This window comes from Macaca mulatta, chromosome 18 (assembly GCF_049350105.2).
Source record: "Macaca mulatta isolate MMU2019108-1 chromosome 18, T2T-MMU8v2.0, whole genome shotgun sequence".
Taxonomy (NCBI): domain Eukaryota; kingdom Metazoa; phylum Chordata; class Mammalia; order Primates; family Cercopithecidae; genus Macaca; species Macaca mulatta.
In genome coordinates, this window is record NC_133423.1 from 84,208,041 (window position 1) to 84,230,490 (window position 22,450).

Genomic DNA, 22,450 nt, shown 5'->3' on the forward strand with positions numbered 1-22,450 from the left:
TTTGCAGATGTCTGCAGTTGTTAAGGGCAAGCCAAGGAAACAGGAAATGCTGGGACGTGTATTTTTTTCTGGAAGAAATGGGCATTCCACATGCGTCCTATACAACCTTTTCTTCTTCTTCCTCTTCTTCGTCAGGCACATCCGTAACAGTTTCTGAAAGGTGTTCAGTCCTGGTGGAGAGCTGGAGATGTGTTTATGCTGGGGGTTGTTAAATGTATTTACAGCCTTTTCAGAGAGTTCTGTGGGGGTTTGTCAGTGGTTATTTATTAGTCTGCTTCAACATCTGCTGGCTGGAAAATAATCTGTCCAAGGCAATTCGCAGGAACATTATAAATTGCTTCCGATTATAATGAGCAGTAGGAAAGGTAATTTGAGGGAAATTCCACACATGTTAGTTATAGCGCGTCAGGAGCGAGGTGTGGTGTGAAATGCCCAGAGAATCAGTGTCTGCCGATAACAGTTATCAGATGGAAGGCCCTTGGTGACTCGACCGTGGTTTTCTTGCTCTCTCACTTCTGAGCTTGCCGGGCAACTTGCCTGCTTGCTGGGGTTCTTTGGAGCCTGTGGGCACCTCTGTGTGGGCACTGCCAGTGGTGCCCGAGTGGAGGTGGAGGTGGAAACCTTGAGTGTTGAGGCCCCTGGGGGCTGCTGCGTTCTCGGTTCCAAGACAGAGTCTGCAGAGCTGTGGCTACCCTCGGAGGGCAGGCAGCTGGGCCCACACACACCTCCGAAGCCAGCCCGACCCCAGCAGGGCAGTCCCGCCAGGGCGTAAAGTGGTGCTGCCATTTTGGAAGACATTGGAGGAAAATGCAACAAAATGTAAAACGTGTCGACCATTCTCCTCAGCAGTTTAGACCAACACACAACCGTAACAATTCGAGGGCACTCACTGCAGCCGTGAAATGCCAGGTTCACTTTAAGTTGCTTATGATAATACTGAGAACTTGGACTGACATTAACCAGTGCCAACAATAGGGACTTGCTCAAAGAAATTACAGAAGGAAATTCACTCTGTACTGTTCCGTGGAAAACAATCGGTGAGAAGCATTTGCTCATATATGCAAAAAAAGGGCTGTGCACACTTGGGTGTGTGCAGCGAGGTCACGGGAAGAGCAGTGTGAAGAGTGGTCTCCTCGGGTGGTGGGAGTCCCAGCTTCCTTTGCGAGACATGAGCATGGAGAGACTAGAACTGGTCCTTCTCACAGAAAAACTGTTGGTTCCAGCATTCTGCACGTTTCTACTAATAATTAAAATACTTCCTGCCTCTGAGATGCCTCCGGACACCCTTCTGAACCACAGTGCTCAGAAATACTGTCTAAATCAGGATGGTGTGATGACCTTTGGACCTTCCCTGGTGTGAGAAGTTTAGCACACTGAGTGTGATATACGAAAAAGACCGCCAGGTGTGGTGGCTCACACTTGTGATCCCAGCACTTTGGGAGACCAAGGCAGGAGGATCGATTAAGGCCGGGAGCTCGAGACCAGCCTGGGCAACATAGCGAGATGTTGTCTCTACACAAACAGCCCCCAGAAATTAGTGGGGCTGGTGGTGCGCACCTGCGGTCCCAGCTACTGGGGAGGCTGAGGTGGGGGGATCCCCTGAGCCCAGGAGGTGAAGGTCGCAGTGAGCTGTGATCACGCCACTGCACTCCAGCCCCGGCAACAGAGTGAGACCCTGACTCCAAAAAACGAAAAAGGTCACTCTGTGCTCAAGTTCTCTTATGTCACAGCAGTGCAGCTCCCTTCGCAAAGCTGGCCGTCGAGTGGTTTATGTTGGGGAATCAGTTCGTGGTTTAAAAAGTCAATGCAGAGAACAAGCCGGTGTGTTTTATGGAGAGGCTGTTTAATCTCCACTGTGGGACAGTAAATATTGGGCTGTTTGCATCATCGTGAAGCTTATGATCACAGTCTGGCGCCGTCTCCCTCCTCGCCCGGAGTCTGGTCTGTCCGGCCCGGTGTCCTCCCGAACCCTGGCCCCTCGTGCCTCCTGCCTGCGCCTGTGCCATGTCCTCTCTCCAGAGGGGCCTTTCCTGCCTAGGACTCATCGTCGTCCCCCCCGGCAAAGCCATCCCGGACCTTCCAGACAGAACCTGCCGGCTTCCCTCAGCACTTTGCACGGACTTTTGTCACAGTCCTGGGTGCACAGTGTCGCCGTCTCTGCGTCAGCCTCCCGTCCCTACCGTGGGCTCCTCCGGGGAGGTGTGGGCGTTTGTCCTCCTCCAGGCGGCCCTCAGGAGTCCGGGGAGAAGACAGGGAGGCGGGCGGGGAGCGCTCCACACACTCGGAACACTTCTCTGTGCTTATTTCATTCTGGGTTTTCTTTTGGGTCCTTGGTGTTTTTAAAGAAACCCTTTCCTACAGTGAGCCTCCCTTCCACGCAGGGCTGTTTCGAGCACAGATCTGCTGGTGTCCGTATGTACAAAGAGCAGGGGCCACCAGTGTCCGAGCAGCACCGAGGGGCGGAGGCGCCTCGCCTGCCTGCGTCCCCTGCGAGTCCCTCTGATGTTTTCCTCTCCAGCTGTCGCCTGGCTGCCTGGTGTCAGGGAGAATCAACTCTCTGGATAAACGTGGTCAATAGGGCCCATAGTCCCAGCTTTCTTCAGGCATTTTTCACGCCTGGAGCAGCCAGAGGACGCATGCGTGGCTCGTCGGAAGGTAATTTAGGGATCACCCGTGTAAGTTTCCTAAGGTTTTCTTTAACACGGTTCTTCTGATTCAGTCTGGCCGGTTAAATCTAAATCTGCCCCTGAAAGCCATGCGGTGTGGGTAACAAGCACACAAATGAGCAGTCAGCTTTTTGTGCCCTTCAGGGCCTGGGACAACCACGGGATCTAGATGGGGCTGGAGCTAGAGGTCTTGAGCTCCTGTTCCTGAAATCATCTTCGTCCTGTTTCTGCCGCCTTCTCCTGCCACAGCCACACCCACACGTGCGAGCCCCCGGGTGCCGTCGCCCTGAGTTCTGAGACCGTCCAGCGCTTCCTTTGGTTTTGCCCCAGTGCCGTTGACTTCTGTTTACTGAGGAGTGTGCTGGAGGCAGGACAGGGGACGTGGAAGGCTGCAATTTAAGAGTCTAAAAGGTTTGAGAACCTGAAGGAGGTTTAACAAGCCGAATTGAAGAATAAGACCTTTTTCAACTGGAGAGAATTTCCGTGATTGCATTATTGTTAAAATGAACATCTCTTCTGTTAAAAGCATTTGTAGATTATCTTTGTACCTTCACTCTCTTTCTGTCTGCCTTACATTAGGTCTCAGAGGAAGACTGGTGGAGTCACCTGGAGGTTGTTGGTGACTTGGGGTTTGGCTGCCTGTGGGGTCCGCCAGACTCTAGCTCTGATCCAGATTCTGCCCTTTACCTCCTCTGTGCCTGGGGAAGTCGGTGAAACTTTCTGAGCCACAGTTTCTCCAATAAGCAAAAACTGCCTCCAGAGGGGCTACCTGTTGGGCCTCCGACAGGGCTGCTGGGAGCATTAGCCGAAGAGCCGTCTGTGAGGGAAACCAGCAGGCTCTGGCGTGGAGTGGGTACCCGGGGACACCAGGATGAGGCCTGTCCCCGACAGGCACGCCCACATACGTGCATACGTGTGCATGTGCACATGCATGCACACACGCGTGCACACAGGGTGAGGCACCGTGAAGCTGAGGCCACACTCCTAGGCTTTCAGCCCTGGCATCGTGGTTTCCGTCGCGGGGCCTGCTGTGGAGCCAGGCTGCTTTTCAGAAATACCTTCAGAAATGAGACTGGGAAACTTGAGTGAAAAATGTGTTGATTGCCCGAGGCACCGCTCTGCCTCCCCCCCGGCTGTTTTCCTGGAGTGGGATTTCCCAGTCACAGGGCTGCAGGGGCCAGGGACACGTCTAGGGTGCCATGGAGGCACAACTGTTGATCATGTTAATAGGATAAACAAACCTTCTTTGACACCATAAATAGCAGACGCTGTGCCTTCCTCCCCACCTCCTGGGCAGGGAAAATATTTGAAGCTGGAAGGAATGGAGCCCTGAGCTTAATACAGTTACAGACCCAGAAAGAAAACAAAGGTGGGCACAAAGATGTGTTTTCAGGAGACAGAAAATTGTGAAATCGACCCATCAGCCGGCCCAGGACGGGCTCCCCTTGAGCGGCTCCTGGGACGGTGACGGCTGGGGGTGGCAGCCTGCGTGGCGGGTGGGAAGGTGGAGTTCGTGTGGGAGACAGAGCTCCTGCGGAGCTGTGCTGTGTTCTAAGTAGAGGCCAGAATGGAGACACCTTACGGGGAGGCCTCACCAGCACCCTATTGACAGTGAAGCTAAAGTCTGAACTCACCCGTCACCTGTCAGAGGACAGACGGAGGCCATCTTTATAAGAGTGATTCTGCACAGACCGAGGAGAGGCTGGGTCCGACCGTTTCAGATGCCGCCAGGGAAGAGGGTCCAGCTCCCTGGCGCACATCAGGTTGGACGTCATGGCAGGTGATGGTTTGTGTGTTTTTTTTTTTTTAATCTGCTCCTTTTATTTACCAAATTTTCTATAATGAACAAGTATTACTTTTATAACTGAAAGTATTATTAGAGAAAACATGCATTAAACTTTCTTAGAATGTGAACATCCACTGTGTGACCTCAGCCCCGAAGTTTTAATGGCCACACAATCCAGGCTTATCCGGTGGTGCTCCCCAGAAGGTCCTCAGCTGAGGGAGGCGGCTGGCGTTCGTGGCCTCCTCTCGATGGCCCGGCCGATGGCAGGGGATCTCTGGAACGCGGCTGGCGTTCGTGGCCTCCTCTCGATGGCCTGGCCGATGGCAGGGGATCTCTGGAACGCTGCTGGCGTTCGTGGCCTCCTCTTGATGGCCCGGCCGATGGCAGGGGATCTCTGGGACGCTGCTGGCGTTCGTGGCCTCCTCTTGATGGCCCGGCCGATGGCAGGGGATCTCTGGAACGCGGCTGAAGGAGCACCCGGGAAGAGGGCAGGACTTTGAAGGGCTGCGTGTTTTTGATCTTGCTCCCCAAGCCCCAGCCTCTTTGACCACACTGTCGAGCTGCCCATGTTCAGGGCAGATGCCTGGAACTGGTGAGCTCGAAGTTACAAATGGGGAAGCAAAGGGGACTCCTTGGGGACTCCGCTCTTTATGTCCAAATTATGTATCAGTGAATCCTTTTGGCAACACCAAAATGCATGCTGAGTCCTTGAAGTGTGGGAAAAGATAAAAATGGTTAAATATGAAGTTTGCAGATTAAGACCAATTCAGGGGTCCTCCACTGACCAGCGAGAGAATCATTCTGTGTCATCTTGTCTTGTCCCCTGGGATCCACTAATGGCTTTCTCCTTTATGGTGTCCTGTGCTGAGGCCGTAGCTCTGGTCACTCTTCCACACACCTTCCAGCTGCCGGCCATGAGCGGTGCCGTTTCTCAGCTGCAAACAGGCGGTGGGAGCCGAGGAGGGCGGGAAACTGGTGGGGCAGGAAAGAGACGGGAGATGTTATGGGGCCCAGCAAGCTGATGATGCCGAGAGACTCAGTGCCTGCTGTGCACACGCCACAGCGGGGTGGAACCTCAGGGGGTGTAACCGTGGCTCCAAACTCAGGGAAAGCCAGTGGGGCAGGATGGAGGCTGGGAAGGACTGAGCAGGTGAGAGTCAGTGGCTCCGTCTGGGAAGTCGCAGTCGCAGAGCCGTCCTCAGTCCTCAGCCGAGAGGGAGTTTCTTAGCAGCAGCAGTGAAGGACGGGGGCGGGATGCAGTGCCCATAACTGTGGGATCACAGGCCCGTTACCTTCCCCCTCTGGACCTAAGTTCCCTGCCTGTGAGGTGAGAGCCTGAGGCCGTTCGGGATTAGGGCAGATGGGGTAGCTCTGCCTAGTGGGGAGGGGGTGGTAAAAGCCGACACCAGTTGAGGCAGGGGACCGGGTCTGTGTGCGCAGATGGAGAGACGGGTGCATTCCGCCTGGACCCAGTGGCCGTCACTCATCAAGCAGAAGGTCGGGGGGAAGGGAAGGGAGTTCAGTGAGGCAGCTCTGCAGGGGAACCGCAGGCCAGGTCCCCCCAACTGCTGCTCAGGAGTAAGTTGTCTAACTGGAGCGGCTCAACGATAGAAGACTGAAGATGGCCTCGCCTCCCCTTCCCCCTCCCCTCCCCTCCCCTACCTCCCCTCCCCTCCCCTACCTCCCCTCCCCTACCTCCCCTGCCCTACCTCCCCTCCCCTCCTCTTCCCCCTCCCCTTCCTCCTCCCCTTCCCCCTCCCCTTCCCCCCTCCCCTTCCCCCTCCCCTTCCTCCTCCCCTTCCCCCTCCCCTTCCCCCCTCCCCTTCCCCCTCCCCTCCCCTCCACTGCCTCCCCTCCCCTGCCTCCCCACCCCTTCCCCCTCCCCTCCCCTACCTCCCCTCCCCTACCTCCCCTGCCCTACCTCCCCTCCCCTCCTCTTCCCCCCCTCCCCTTCTCTACCTCCCCTCCCCTCCTCTTCCCCCTCCCCTTCCTCCTCCCCTTCCCCCCTCCCCTTCCCCCCTCCCCTCCCCTTGCCCTGCCTCTGCCTCCCCACCCCTTCCCCCTCCCCTCCCCTACCTCCCCTCCCCTGCCTCTCCTCCCCTCCCCCACCTCTCCTCCCCTCCCCCACCTCCCCTCCTCTTCCCCCCTCCCTTCCCCTCTCTCCCCTCCCTTTCCCCCTCCCCTCCCCTCCCTCTCCTCCCCTACCTCCCCTCCCCTTTCCCCCTTCCCTCCCCTGCCTCCCCTCTTTCTTGCCTGACAGAGTCTTGCCCTGTTGCCCAGGCTGGAGTGCAGTGGTGCAATCATAGCTCATAGCAGACTCAAATTCCCGAGCTCAAGCGAATCTCCTGCCTCAGCCTCATGAGTAGCTGGGACTACAGGTTTGCTCCGCCATGCCTGGCTAATTTTTGCATTTTTTGTAGAGACAGGGTCTTGCTATGTTACCCAGCCTGGGTGATTTTTTTTTTTTTTTTAAATACCACACACTGTACTGCCAAGCAATGTCACTGAATAACACCGGCCAAACTACTCAGCATCCGGGCACAAAAGTCATCAGTGTGTGCAGGGAACTTCAGGCAAGCTCGTTAGGCCTGATGCTGTTGGGCACACGGTTCCTACATCCGCCATCCCACTTTCTCAGCTTAGCGAAAGCCACGATCTCTGAGGATCCTGTCGCTGACATCAGTGAGGGGCTTGCTGGGTGATGAGGCGGCACCGGAAGGCAGAGTCTCTGTTGGGTTATGAAGTAGCCACACGAAAAGCCAGTTGGCTGGGAGAGGGGGTCTCACTGCATCTCCCTGGACAGATGAGTCCCCTTCTTTTTCATTTACGACACGTGAGAACATTTGACGTTTTGGCTGGTGAGGTGCGACTGTGCAGTTGTAATTTTTTGCCATCTTGAAATGTATTGATGCGGGATGAGATTCCAGCAGGCCCCGACGTTGGCAGGTAGAGCTCTCGTGCCGGCGAGAGTTGTGCATTTGTCTCCCTTTGTTAACCTGCGTTCTGTTACTGACTTCATTTCCGTTAAGTCATCCTGTGAGGTGGGAAGGAAGAAAATGAAGTTTGGAAATGCCAGGAACTGCAGAACCCCAGAGAGGGTGTCACAGCCCTGGCCCAGGGAGCTCCTCCCACGTTTGGGCTCCCCAAAGGGCTGCAGCTCTTCTCTCATTCTCTCTTCTCTCCTTCTTGTCACCCACAACATGGCAAGGAGGGGGATGTGTTTCAGGCCTGTTAGTGTTACAGCTCTTTCAGTCCCACCATTCAGCAGGTCCTGAGTTCTTGTCCTGCGTCCAAGAAGAACGAGATACACAGACAAGTGGAGGGTGAGCAAGGCAAAGAGGTGCTTTATGGAGTGACAGTACAGCTCTCATGAGTCCCAAAGTGGGAAGCTCCTCGCCGCAGGCAGGTCATTCTGACAAATGCAGCTCTCAGCAGAGAGGAGACCCAGAGTGGGAAGCTCCTCGCCGCAGGCAGGTCATCTTGCCGTCTGCCTGAGTCTGGCTGAGCCTGGGGGTTTTACAGGCTTCGAAAAGGAGGAAGTAGATGCTGATTGGTCCATTACAGGCTTCAGAAGGGAGGAAGTAGATGCTGATTGGTCCATTACAGGCTTCAGAAGGGAGGAAGTAGATGCTGATTGGTCCATTACAGGCTTCAGAAGGGAGGAAGTAGATGCTGATTGGTCCATTACAGACTTCAGAAGGGAGGAAGTAGATGCTGATTGGTCCATTGCAGGCTTCAGAAAGGAGGAAGTAGATGCTGATTGGTCCATTACAGGCTTCAGAAGGGAGGAAGTAGATGCTGATTGGTCCATTACAGGCTTCAGAAGGGAGGAAGTGGATGCTGATTGGTCCACAGGCAGCCATTGGCGGGCCTGGATAAAGCACCGTAAGTTCTCACTCTGATCCACAGAAGTGGCAGCACAGCCCCCAGACTTCAGTCCATCCCTGGCCCGAAGGTGGGGTTTCACCGGGGACCTGCTCCTTTCCACCCAGGAGCCCGTCTGCCTCCTGCTGCCATTCGTGGCATCCATGGCGCCCAGGCTGTTGGTGCCAAAGGGTACCTGCGAGCCCAGGCCAAGCCACCTTTAGCACCCCCTTGGCCTTCATCCCCTGCTTGTTGGCACCCAAAGTCCAGAGGAGGCCGAGGGCAAGGGGTTGGCATGTTGGTACCACTCCAAGTGTGTGCACACCTGATCGGGTCACAACAGCGCCTGGGCTCGGCCACAGCTTTGCCCCGAATTGGAGTGGGCGCTGGGAGCGGGGAGAGGTCAGGCAGCAGGAGCAGGCTCTTCCAAGCCTGCTGGGGATAGGGGGTGGTTTCTGGGCCTCCGAGAGTGCAGGGGCGCAGGGATGGCCATGTCCACAGCTGTGGCTGGGGGGCTGCAGCTGTGCCTGGGACTTGGAAAGGGTTAGGGCTCCCACCCATTCCTGGCTCCTGCCTGCTCTGGGGAGCACATTGCCCCACCCAGGCCTCCCCTGCCGCAGCCAGCGTTATGGCAGCGGCCACTCTAGACAGGCCATGATTTGTACCTAATAAATATGAGACGGGATAATGCACGGAATACTTTTTTTCATTTTACCATCTCAAGATGGGGATCTATTAATTATTTCATGAGTCCTAAAGCAACTTCTTGAATTTTCAGCTCCCCAAAAGCAAGCAGCTGCTTAGCGTAGCTGATTCTACAAGGAGTAGCGTTTCGCTTTCTCACAAGTGGATGCTGCCGTGTGCCTCACAAAGCCATGGTTGCGTGTGGTGAGGGGGTGGGCTGGTTGAGATGGCATTACAATGTTTCAGAAAAGTGGTGTAAAGATGAGAAATATTTGCATCCAGACACAGAGGGAGGCACCAAGCCAGCGTCTGATTTGCCAGACTCGCTGCTGGCAGTTTAAATGCCCTGTTGATTTTATTAAACATTCTTAATAAGAAGTTGGAGTTTTGTTTAGGCTAAAACCGTAATGAAAACAGCTGTCTTCATTTCTTATAAACAGTGAGATCGCACAAGGATGAGGAATATCGTGCTGGACAGTGGAGCTGCCGTGGGCCCGGTGGGGGTGCTGCCCATGGAAGGTGCTGGGGATGTCCATCAGGTGCTTCTGGGATAGGGCCCAGGAAGACCAGACGGTTCTGTTCAGTTTATTTTATTCGTGGAGGCATTTCAGTGGGAGAACAGATCTGTGATTGTGTTTCAACATTGTCTGAAAAAGGGAACTGGATCTGGGTGTCCGAGCTGTGAGCGTGAAACACAGAAAGGCCGTAGCTACCAAGAGCAGGGGACGGTGGGTTCCGCTGGAGGGAGGGAGGAGGAAACTTAGCAGACAAAGAGTTAAAATCAGCCCTGGCTGGACCGTGTGTGCCGCGGGGACAGCCTTATTTTAGTCTGTTTAATTTTAAAGCTTCTGGCATCTGGTTGTCCCGGGGAAGCCAGCAGCAGACGGGTCAAGAAGGCAATTCTGCCGTCAAACAGAACGAGGTTCAAATTCAGGCACCACCAGTTTAGAAGCCAGGGAAACTCGGGCGAGAGTGTTCGTTTCTCTGAGCTGCATTCCTTCCGTATAATGGGGATGATAATTCCGTATAATGGGGATGATAATTCCGTATAATGGGGATGATAATTCCGTATAATGGGGATGATAATTCCGTATAATGGGGATGATAATTCCGTATAATGGGGATGATAATTCTGCCTCACGGATTCTCCAAACTGCTGCCATCATCCAACTAGCATATTTTGATCCAGCAACCTTTTTCTTTTTTGGAGCATTGGCCTCGTGCCCACACAGGAAGAAGCAGACACAGTTGCCGTCTACAACGGGGCAGTGGGCTTATTATCTACTTAACGTAAGACTTGAAAACAGGTGACCACAGCATGACGGTGTAAGTTCTACCATGGAAAACATTCCAACAAAATGTTACAGTGGTCTTGGAGGGAGAATAAAGGGAGTTCCACGAGGAATATAAAAAACACAGATCCCTGAGCCGACAGACAGGCACTCACACGTAATAGGCAAATGGTTTCATCCACAGAATTGTTTAATCTCTGCAGAGGGAAAGCTAGTATAGGAAAAAAAATCTTCAGCTGGTCGGTGTTACGCAAATTGTGATGGATGAAAACAAAATTCTTGAACCTGTCATGGGTTTGTGGAGAGACGTAATACTGGGAACCGCAGAAGTAATACTGGGAATACATCAGAGCTCGAGGGGCTAGAGGGCGTCTGGACAGCTTGCGTCACGAACACACGCTGGGAGAATGAGAAGGCGTCGCTGAGGACGGCCAGGAGGAAGGCTCAAGGCGTGAGTGCTGGCGGTGTCCAGGCCGTCAAGACGACGAGTCCGCCGAGCAGCCTTCTGCATTCGCTTAGGAAGCAGCAGCCTCGGGAGCTGACGCCGCCAAAGCGCAAGCCAAGGAGGGTGAGGGGCCTGGCGGACAGCCCCCGGCCGTCCAGATCTAGGGGCGATGGAGGGAGCCTGGGAAGAGCAAGACCCTGGTCTGAGTCCCGCTGTGAGCGGCGTCCAGACCCTGGCCCCAAGTCCCTTCCTCTGCCAGCTGGCAGAGCCGACCTCTGTCTGGGGTGTCCGATTCTTTGCCTCCCGTGGGCCCCTCCTGTGAGTACAGATGCTGTCACCGTGGGCGGGGATGGCTGACCACACACCCTCCCATCATACCCCTCCGTGCTCCATCTCATTGCCCAGCCCAGGGGCTTGACCTCTGCCTCTGGGGGTAGCAGAGCACTGGGCCCTTCTTATCTTCTGTGTGCCTCCCCGGCAATTTTCTGTGCATTTCTAAATTACACCCCTGCCGCCAGCACCATTGCCTAACTCTCCTCAAGACCCAATGTTTGACTTCACCTCCAGTGGCCACAAGCGAAATAAGTCACCGGGTGCCAACAGCGACCCTCTTCTTCCACCCTCAGCAGTGTGGGGGCCCGTCCAACAGCAGCAGCAAGGGTCCCCCGCAACCCCGGGACAGCTGTGCCGGCCTTCCCATCGGGGCACCTTGTACAGACATCGCGATGAAGTGCTCCTGTTGTGTGTCCTACGGGGGATCTGTGTTGTGTTTAGTCTGTGCACAGCCTCATTCGGCCCAGGCTCGTGGGCCAGAGCTGCATGTTGACACAGAGCGAAGAGTGAATCCTGCCAGGCTGCTGAGGCCGCGGCTGTCCCAGGGCACGTGTGATAAAGCTGAGAGCAAGGAGGTGCCCCGAGAGCTCTGGTTTGCGGGGAGAGAGAGAAGACAAGATAGACAAAAAGTAGCCAGAACTCTGTAGATCTCGGGGGAGTCAGTGAGCAGACAACGGCATCAGAGTGTGCCACGGTGGGGGCAGGAGGGCGGCCAGCAGGGACAGAGGAGGGCCCTCTGCCAGGGAGAGAAACAGCGGGTATGGGGGGGGAAAACCAGTTGCTGAGAAGAGCCTGACCTGCCATGAATTTGGGCCTATCAAGTGAGCAGGTGTTAGTTGTCTTTGCACTGCTGCAAAGGAATTCCTGAGGCTGGGTAATTTATAAAGAAAAGAGATTTATTGGGTTCATGGTTCTGCAGGCTGTACAAGAAGTGTGGTGCCAGCATCTGTTTCTGGGGAGACCTCAGGAAGCTTCCACTCGTGGCATAAGGCAAAGGGGGGCCAGTGCGTCACATGGTGGGATGGGGAGCAAGAGAGTGACAGGGGGGTTCCAGTAGCTTTAACAACCAGATATCCTATGAACTCATGACCACAGGGAGGGCACCCAGCCACGAGGGAGCCACTGCATGACCCAGACACCCCCCTCCAGGCCCCACTTCCAACACTGGGCATCTCATTTCGCATGAGATTTGGAGGAGACGGACATCCAGACCATAGCAGCAGGGTGAACAATGGGAGGCATAGTGGGGTGCAGCCACCTGGGCCTGCAGCTGGCAGTGGCCAGCCAGGGTGAGCATCTGCATCCCTTAAACTGTCCACCAGCCCTTTCCAGGACGCTGTGCTTCCTGCTCGCTGGGGCAGTGCAGACAGGTTGCGACTGATGTCGTGGAATCCCAGGGCTGCTGGAAGGTGCCTGCATTTCACTTCTTTCAGGGTACTTACGTCTTATGCCTCCCGATCTCCTCTGCCTTAGCTGAACCTGGAAGGACAGTGCACTCTCTCTAGACCTGGGCTGATGCATCTTTGAAAATGCCTTTAAGGTTTCCTTAGCTCCTGAGGGTTCGGATTCTGCCCAGTCAGTCACGATCCTTCCCTCTGGTCTCCTGTCTGGTTCCCGGTGCAGTTTGATTGTGCCTTTGATGGATGGCCAGGGCTCACCCTCCTCCTTCCACGTCCTAGTGACGGGGAGAGGCTGATGGCCAAGGTGGTTCCTGGAGGGCTGTGACTCTTCACTCTGTCTTCCGTGTTGTATCCCGACTTTAGATGACGCTGTTCTTCTAGACAGTACAGGGAAAGCGGCAGAACTAGGATCTGTCCGTCTCCCTCTTCATGGGCCACCTGAATGAGTGTGTGTGCAGTTCTTTACTGAGCTTCAGTTTGGGATTGCCTAGGGATCTCCTTTGCCTGGCTTTATTTCTCTCCTCTTAAGAATTTGCGTCTATCAAGTCAGAGTTTGCTGCACAAAAAAGTTCCTAGAGTTAGGTTGAAACTAACCAACAATCATTTTATCTGGTTCATTTACTTCCTTTTTGATGTTGTTCATTTAAGACTTTACTCATCCTCTGTGTATTTTTAAGGAAGGATCTGAAAAATGATAAGAGATTAGTATTTTGTTATTTTATATTTTTAGTAAATGTGACATTCTAGTTGAGGCTAAATATGTACAGACGTGGAACAGAGTTAAAAGTGTTTGTGAGTGGGAAATAGATGGAAATAAATACTAAAGACTTATAGCTTGTGATTTGTTCAGTATCACTTAGCAACATCAATATTTTTGTCTGCAAATAAAGGTCTCCTCTTTGGTACATGTTGAAAATATTTGTGCGCTTGCATGTTTGTGACCTTGTGTACACATCATCTGAAGCAGAAGGATCATTTTGGTTGTGGCTGGGTTTATGGTACTTAATTTGGGTGTCTAGACACTGTTATAGTGACAGAAAAACGTCTGAAGATGTGAGACGAGATTTTGAAGAATGGCGTTCTTAAAATATGTCTGTAAACTGCCTCTTAACACAGAAATAAATTACAGAGTTAGAAAAATCCTAAGTTAAAAGGATGTGTTTCTTCTGAGATAATTATTTGCATGGTTTGAAATCACTTTTTCTTTATCAGAAGCTGAAACATGATGTTCCCTGAGCTGTGCCGAGAACAGGGGGTGATTCCCATTAGCAGCTGTGGAACTTAATTAATCTTTAGTTTTCTGATACTTTATTTTGTAGGTCTGTCCTGGTGCAGGCCCCCTGGCTAACCTCCATTTCTACAGCTGATGCCCGTGTCCGTCCTTCCCGTGGAGGCCGTCACCTTGCCCCCCACCCTCTGTTGTGCTGCGTGTTTCCCGTGTGTCCCCCCTCTAGGGTTCATACGTGAAGCAATCTGGATTGGTCTCGCGAGCGTGTCGGTGCCCTAGGAGAGTAACGCCAACCAACTGCCCCTTTTGTCAGGTGGAACCGATTTCTCTTCCCTGAAATTCTCATCTGTGCAGTTAATTAGTGAGTGACCTCCCCATCAAGGCTCTCTGAGCGTCTCTGTGTGGCCCATTTTAACTCTCAGTGTGTTTTATTTCTTCTAATTATTCTAGTCACATAGCTGGCATTTGATCACATGATCCCACTTTTGTCTGCTTTGTGTTTGAATGGATAATGGAATGGTCGTACTTTCTCTGCTTCCCTGGTGCCGGATACACGGTAGGCATTCTGCAAATAGTTATTGAGCCAACAGATCAAGGAATACTTCATAAGGAGTACAGGCATTAAAAATGTTTTTATATTCCCCTTGTTTGCTAAAGTTCAGTTGTTTGAACTAAAAATATAGTTTTCAATATAAAAATATTTTAAGTTATGGCCAAAGTCCAAAGTTAGCCCATAGCAATGTATACAACTCAGAAGGTAAATGACTAGCTGTTCTTATGTGTTTTTCTCAGTCAAGGGAGTCAAATGAAATAAACTAGTTGTATATTTTGGTAGTACTATTTTAAGCATTTACCTTAAAATGTAGCTTTAAATGGAGCCTTTTCTGTTAATATTTTTTTTTCATCTTTATGTGGTCAGGTCTCGTGTGTAAGGGTTGTGTGTTACACGTGTAGACAGCATCAGCGTCTACACCTGGCTCTCCGTGTGAACACCTAGACGCCTGAGGCTCGGGGTCCAAAGACATTCTCAAACGGATCTTCACAATTTTTTGCTACAATAACCTATTGCCCTTTAATGATGTTTTATTTAGGGAACACTAATATTCAGGAACATTATAACAGAAATTATTTTAATACCTTTGACCATTAAAAATTAGATTTTAGTGATATTTCCACTTTCAAGTGGAAATCTGTGATTTATGTAGACACTCCGCCCCCAAGGAGGGAGCCTACCCCTGGCTGCCAACACGGGGACTGTGCGTTGTGACGCCCTCCCACACGTACAACGTGAAAGGAGGAAAGAGCAGCTGCGTGGCAGAGAAACCTGATAAACACCCCAGGTGATCACGCCAACACTGACGCCGGCGTTACAGTGCTCTGATGTGCTGGGAGTGACTCTGTACCCTGTGGGCCTTCTCTCCCAGACCCTCAACGTTAGTCTAATCACGAGCGAAAACAGCAGACAGATCCTAGTCAAGGAGGATTCTACAAAATACCTGATTGTTATCCTCAAACTTGTCAAGGTCATCAAAAACAACGAGTCAAAGACACTGTCGCGGCCAAGAGGAGCCTAAGGAGACACAGTGACCAAAGGCGACAAGACATCCTGGGTGGGATCCTGGGACGGAAAAGGGACATTAGGTGAAAACGAAGAAAGTAGAAATAAACGATAGACTTCGGTTAATTTTTTAAAAAGATAATCAGCAAGAGGAAAGAATGGCATTCAGTGGAACCGCTGAACCTCAACACTACCTTTCTGCATTGGTTTGGGATACATTTTCAGTCTGATTGCAAATAACACAGAAGTAAAATGAGTCACAGCTTACCTCCTCCCTCCTTCCCTCATCTCTTCCTCCTCTTTTACCTCCTCCCTCCTTCCCTCATCTCTTCCTCCTCTTTTACCTCCTCCCTCCTTCCCTCATCTCTTCCTCCTCTTTTACCTCCTCCCTCCTTCCCTCATCTCTCCCTCCTCTTTTACCTCCTCCCTCCTTCCCTCATCTCTTCCTCCTCTTTTACCTCCTCCCTCCTTCCCTCATCTCTTCCTCCTCTTTTACCTCCTCCCTCCTTCCCTCATCTCTTCCTCCTCTTTTACCTCCTCCCTCCTTCCCTCATCTCTTCCTCCTCTTTTACCTCCTCCCTCCTTCCCTCATCTCTTCCTCCTCTTTTACCTCCTCCCTCCTTCCCTCATCTCTTCCTCCTCTTTTACCTTCTCCCTCCTTCCCTCATCTCTTCCTCTTCTTTTACCTTCTCCCTCCTTCCCTCATCTCTTCCTCTTTTTCTCTTTGTAGAAATGACTCAGCTGGTTTACTTTTGATTAGATAGCTTATGTTCTCTTACCTATGAAATTCAATATTAGATAAATTGTTGATTTTCAGGTCACTGTTTTCATTTAAAATGGGCTAGAAAATGCAGACTATAAATGTCTACAATTTTTTATATAGCCCTATAAGGCATATAGCAGTTGATACCCTAGGGTGCAAAGCAACGTGATCAGTTGTTTTTTGAGTTGAAAAATTACGTGGTCTGTCTCATTAAGTAAAGCCAGGTGTGTGGAAACTGACTGTAATTAGACAAAGACACAGAATTGCAGATGGAAAGAAGTTTATGAAGTATATAATAATTATTGTATAGATGGCGAATAATTGGGACTTGTTGGATTATTACTTAGAGCTTGCTTGGGAGTTGTATTATTTTCTAAGATGGTGAGAAAGCAGATTTTGTGTGTGACTTAATTCTTATTTTTAATGGCTTCATTGGTGTCTTCCTTGCAGCTTGTTATAGAGAGAATGTGAATCTGTGGTAAGCATTAGATTTGTTCTCCATCTAGCATGACCCAGATCGTAGTTTTGGAATGCATTCCTACCCTGACGACGCACAGTCACTGAGATTTAGAATTTGTGTACTCATAAATTGGATAAATAAAACTCATCTTCTACAGCTTCAGTGTATGTTATTTTCTAGAGTTCATCATGTCTGGAAACTTGATTTAAGTTAAGCTGTGTATTAAGTACTTGGAATTTCTGAGTCTGTTGCGTTGTTGGTTGCAGGAGAGTGGGGAACATTTCTGGTGAACAGAGCTGACCTTCTTGTGACTGGTCGTTGTCATTCTACATGTTATCAGGAGGCCCCAGGGCCTTGCTGGAACAAGGACTTCTGAGTTGACAGAAATTGGGTTGATATAAACTCTGCTTTCGAAAGCCTTACCATCCAGTGAAGACGTGTGGTTACCGCAGTATCTCTAAGTCTCTCTAATTGTGTGAAATTCGTGGGTGAGGATTAAGGTGGGTACATTGGGAGAGTAAGACTTGGTGCTTGGCTATGCCCGAATCCAGAGAGGCTTTTGTAAAGAAAAATCATGAGCCCAGATCAAATAACCACATAGATCAAGGAGAGAGAAATAACTTCTGCCTTGGAGAACAAGCAAAGCTTCATGGAACAGGCAGTGCTTAAGCCTGGGCTCCTGAGGATGGGTGTGTTTCCAGAGGTAGGAGATGTATTTGAGGGAAAGGGAGTGTCAGTGGGATGCACGGGGATATGTTTGGAAAAGGCCACGATGGGGGGGGGTTGTCACTGATTGTTCTCGTCCTTGTGCATCATGTGAAGGGTACAAAGTACCAACGTGATTTATAACTGCTGATGGTGACCTGGATCCCCTGACCGAGGTGTATCAGGTTTCTTCACCGTCAAGTTGCTCTTTTCCCCTTGTCTAGAGAGAACCACCATTTAAAGGGTGATTAATGCTTTATAAAGGGTGATTAGTGATGAAAACCAAGCTTGGATGTTACGGCACCTTCATCTGGCTTAGGAGGATAATAAGCATGGCCAGGCTCAGTGGCACACACCTGTAACCCCAACACTTTGGGACGCCAAGGCAGGAGGATCACTTGAGCGCAGGAGTTTGAGACCAGCCTAGCCAACATAGCAGACCCTGTCTTTACAAATTTTTTTTTTTTTAATTAGCCCGGCATGATGGCACATACCTGTAGTCCTAGCTGCCCAGGAGGCTGAGCCAGGAGGATCACCGGAGCCCAGGAATTCAGGCTTACAGTGAGCTATGATCACTGCACTGTGCTCTAGCCTGGGTGACAGAGTGAGATCCTGTCTCAAAAGAACGTGATAAGCAAATAACTAGACTTTGTCTTCACTTTGAAAGTCATCCTAATGTAAACTTGACCTTCTCAAACACTAATGCCTGGAGGTGGTTTCTTTAGACAAAGCTTGCTTTTTTTTTTTTTTGAGACGGAGTCTTGCTCTGTCGCCCAGGCTGGAGTGCAGTGGCCGGATCTCAGCTCACTGCAAGCTCCACCTCCTGGGTTCACACCATTCTCCTGCCTCAGCCTCCCGAGTAGCTGGGAGTACAGGCACCCACCACCACGCCTGGCTAGTTTTTTGTATTTTTTAGTAAATACGGGGTTTCACCATGTTAGCCAGGATGGTCTCGATCTCCCAACCTCGTGATCCGCCCGCCTTGGCCTCCCAAAGTGCTGGGATTACAGGCGTGAGCCACCTCACCCTGCCTAGACAAAGCTTTTTGTAGGGAGACCAGAAATTGTTAAGAAGTGAGCTAAAAATGTAAAATTCTTGGTATGCGGCACCGTAATATGTAAGTGTTATTGTCTATTGTTACCATCACCAGCATCATCTGCATGGAGCAGCTGTAGAATCTCAGTACCAGACACCAGTGTGCCCAAATTCTCGATGTCCAGTCTCATTATTTTCACTTTGAATTTGAATTAGAAGTAAGTTTTTAAAAGGAGCAAAATCTAATCACTTTTCAAGGTACAAGAAAATTCCACATATTGACATGTAACGAATGGTTCTGCAAACTTTGATTGGCATTTTAAAAGGTGTTGGAGCAGGGCGCTCTGGGAAACTGCCTGTTGACTGCACTGTTGTCAGTTTCTAAGCAACCACTGCCAAATTTATCTTCATGTCACACAACTTGTGGTTTATCCAAGCTGGTTGAAATTCTTACCCTTGTGCAAAAATAGACCAGGGTGAATAGTGAGTGGGACTGTCGAGGAGTGGGCTGCACTCCTCCCTGGTTCCCAGCAGGTGTCACTCTGGCAGAAGAAAACCAGACACATGGGTCCTGAAGACACGTCCTTGGGGATCCGCCTGGGCCACGGGGACATGCAGAGGCACCGCGTGCCCGCCTCGGTTCCCCCATTCTTACCTGACTTCTCTGGCCAGCAGGGGCAGGTTGCCCCGGCCACGTGGTGAGGAGCATTCCTGGAAAACATTGTTCCAGACCCAGCCCTGGCTACAGACATCCCAGCTTACTCATAAAGCACTAAAGCAGTGATAGAAGAAGAGCTAGATCTATGTGGCTGTAACCCGAAGAACTGGCAGCACTTGCTGGGATGTGGGTAGCTCGGTACGTAGATGGCTCAGTCGTAAATGTTTATTGGCTCGCGGAACGAGTCCCACGGGGACTCCATGGGTTTCTGGGTAATCTTCCATAGGAGGTACTGTTTGCTCAGAAATGCAAAATAATTTTGCTATTAGCTAATGTAACTAAGAAAAATAAAGTATGAAAAACATAAAGCAGTAAGAGAAGTATGAAATATGAATACCCAAAGAGAAGCTCTGCCATCTTTGCTTTCTGTTAATAGGTGATCAAGAGTAAGCATTACATAATCTTGAATTCTCCCACATGGCCCTCCCCCTGCCCCTCTACAAGAGCAAGCCATCAGGGGGCCACCCCATGCACCAGGGCAATCATAGAAGTGGGAAGCTCCCCAGCTAATGCAACTCGCAGGCACTGAAGTACTGTTACTGTCACTAGACGTGCCACCGGCAGCACCCCAGAATGCAGCACCCCACTGTCTGCAAGACCAGCGTTAGACAAAAGCAAGCAGGGAGTCTCGATGGATCACCGCTGATCTTTGGTGTCTGTGGAGGTGTCACTGTCTCTTTAAGGAAAGAGGGAATCCCTACCTCCATTTTTTCCTCAATAAATCATCATTGACTAATTAGTGACAAAGGGAGACTTCAGTGGGTGGTGAGCACAGCGTCTGCATGGCTGCTTCCTTGTGGGATTTCTGAAGTGCTACCGGCTGCTTCTGTGACTCAGCCCCTCGCCAACAAACAAACCAATGCAGTAAATCACAGAGACCTGGAAGCGGGAACCTGCCTTGAAATGGCATTTTCATGGAAAAGGTCTGGACACTTCAGCCAAGTTATTTGTATAATTTGTTAATTACATATAAGGCCCAATACACAAAAACTGCAACCAGATTATTAGTCTCTACAAAGATAGCACAGCTGGTGCCGCCTCTGCTTGTATCCAGACAGCACTTCGCTGCCCCCGACCAAGAAGTGCCTCTCTTCAAACCAAGATGTGGCTCTGCCGTTGCATCAACAGGGCTGGGCATTGCTACCTCGCCACAAGGAGTCCCTAATCCAGGGCCGTTGCTTTGATGGCTTTTGAGTATCATACGGGTACTTTTTAGCTTTTGGATTAGTTGGTAGAAGAAAAAGTGGAACTCTTTAGTTCCTGTCTTGCTTTTCTTTTTTTGATTTACATTGTTCAGAGCAAATGTAGAAACCATGGAATTCTTTTCAGGGAATTGAAGCCCTAGAGGGTGTCCCCCTGCTTTTGAGTCTGTTGGCCTGAGCGAGCCCCATCCTCAGAACAGCCCAGGGTGAGCCTACGGAAGGATGAACGTGCACAGCCCATGTCACAAGGGGTCTGTCTGGCTGCTGACCTTGTCTCTGACTTCTGAGCAGGTGTTTGGAAGCTGTAGGTAATGGCACAATCTCAGAGCCGAAGGGGATTCGGGTCTTCCCCCCGCAGACTGTGACTGCTGGCCTGGGTTGATCCTGGGAGGGACCTGCATCGTCCCCGAGGCTCTGTGCCAGTGGCGATGATGGGGGCTGATGTCTCGTCCCATGGGCTCCTCTGGATTTGCCCTTCAGATGACCTGGTGGGACTCTGAGTGACTGACTTAAAGACCTTCACAACACCAAAGTGGCAAGATTTTGGAGACAAATTTGTGTCTCCTCATCCATGATTTTTGACTTTAATCTTTTCTGACAAGACTAGAAATCAGAGAGTTTGTCTTCTCAGCCTCTCTGTGAAAGGATCTGCTGAGCTCGAGCTTCCCTTTTCAGCCTCAGTCTTTTAAATTGAGAATAAGAATTAAAGAAAACTCCAATCTCAATTCCAACATCAAGTGTCCACGAAGCTGTAGCTGTTGCTGTGGCTGAGAAGAAAGTAGGGAACAGGGTGCAGACCTGCGGCTGAAATGACTCTTGGAAGGGCCTGCAGGTGACCTGGCAGCTAGCAGGTGCCCATCACTGTGGCTGTCTCGGCACAAAACAACTTCAAGCCTGTGTGAGATAAAGGAAAACCACGAGCCTCGTTCTGATTTTTACGCAGACACACCTGTGTGACCTTAGGACCGTCTCCCAAGAGCTCTGGCTCTGTTTCTTCCCCGGTGAAATGGCTTATGATTGTGTCAGTTGGCCTTACGGGTATGTAAAGCTCCCTAGTTTCCAGATCTTACTGTCTCGGGGAACATCCTGCAGATATTCACGGGCCCGCACTGGAGCTGTTCTTCAGGTCCCATGTTTGAAAGGTTGAGGGCGTTAAGAGCGTGACCTGAAATGAGCGGATAAATTTCTTTTTGGGAAACAATATACAGGTAATTCGTTTTGGAAATGGGCTTCTGTTAACTTATCACCCCTTAGGCTTTTCTGGGGCATCATCCAGTTATTTTTCCTCAGTCATAGAATTTGGGGCTTTTGAAAATTTCTCTATGAGAAATAGACACACACCTTGCAACTCCTTAAGATCTTGCTCTTGTAATTAAGTTTTGAGCACCATTTTTTGTATAGGAGTAAATGAGATAATTAAGAGATTTCAAGAAAGAGAAATATATGAGAAAATAAATGGTTTCTGCTGTGTGATTAAACACGGCAGCTGAGACCTTGATGAGCAGTCGTTTGTTGGAAGTGTACTTCATCATCGGGAGTGGTGTCCTGATTATAGTTCAAGAAACATGTTGGGAGAAGGCAGAGATGGACGTGATGACACCGGTGCACAGACACGTATGCTGAAGCGTGTCTTCACTCAGCATAGGATTGACACCAGCATCTCTTGGATGTTGTGGGATATGGAGCATTAAAATATACAATAATTTATGCTAGTGGTGCAGCTTAATGAGGACTTGCTGTGACTCTCAAATCAATTTCAGAGAAGCTGAACCTAAATGTTTTCCTGATTGTCAAACCCTCCAGTAATAATTATAAATAACCGCTGTTTTATTTATATTAGAGAAAACCTAAAAGAAAAACCAAACGTTCAACAATGAGCAACAGTACAAAAGAAAAAGTGCAAAGTCTAGAATATCCAATAACGATTATTAGCTCATTAATTTTACTCAACCACCTGGTGTTGGGGGCCTCCCTCTCGTCTCTGGCACAAGTGAGAACTTCCTGGTCCTGTAGATCCAGGCCCACATCGCGGTCCTGGCTCAGTCTTTTTAAGATATGTGTCCTTGGACAAGTTGCTTGATGTCTCTGAGCTTCCATTTCCTCATCTGTGAAAGGTGACATCGCACCTGCTTTTACAGGAAGATATGGCTGCTGTGAGGGTAAATCTGTGAAAGGTGACATCGCACCTGCTTTTACAGGAAGATATGGCTGCTGTGAGGGTAAATCTGTGAAAGGTGACCATCGCACCTGCTTTTACAGGAAGATATGGCTGCTGTGAGGGTAAATCTGTGAAAGGTGACATCACACCTGC

The 22,450-nt window shown here is 50.5% G+C and overlaps 1 protein-coding gene and 1 long non-coding RNA gene across 33 annotated transcripts in view; one reads left to right on the forward strand and one right to left on the reverse strand.

Annotated features, from left to right (window-relative positions):
- The window catches only part of LDLRAD4 (low density lipoprotein receptor class A domain containing 4), a 446,527-nt gene that overhangs the window by 332,995 nt on the left and 91,082 nt on the right, over window positions 1-22,450 (forward strand).
- Window positions 11,948-22,450, reverse strand: part of LOC144336562 (uncharacterized) — a 28,843-nt gene continuing 18,340 nt past the window's right edge. Inside the window, exons 3-4 of the long non-coding RNA XR_013408450.1 lie at window positions 15,195-15,316; window positions 11,948-13,154 (exon numbers count right to left, since the gene is read on the reverse strand). This is a non-coding gene — a long non-coding RNA (uncharacterized LOC144336562). The remainder of the gene's footprint in view (window positions 13,155-15,194; window positions 15,317-22,450) is intronic.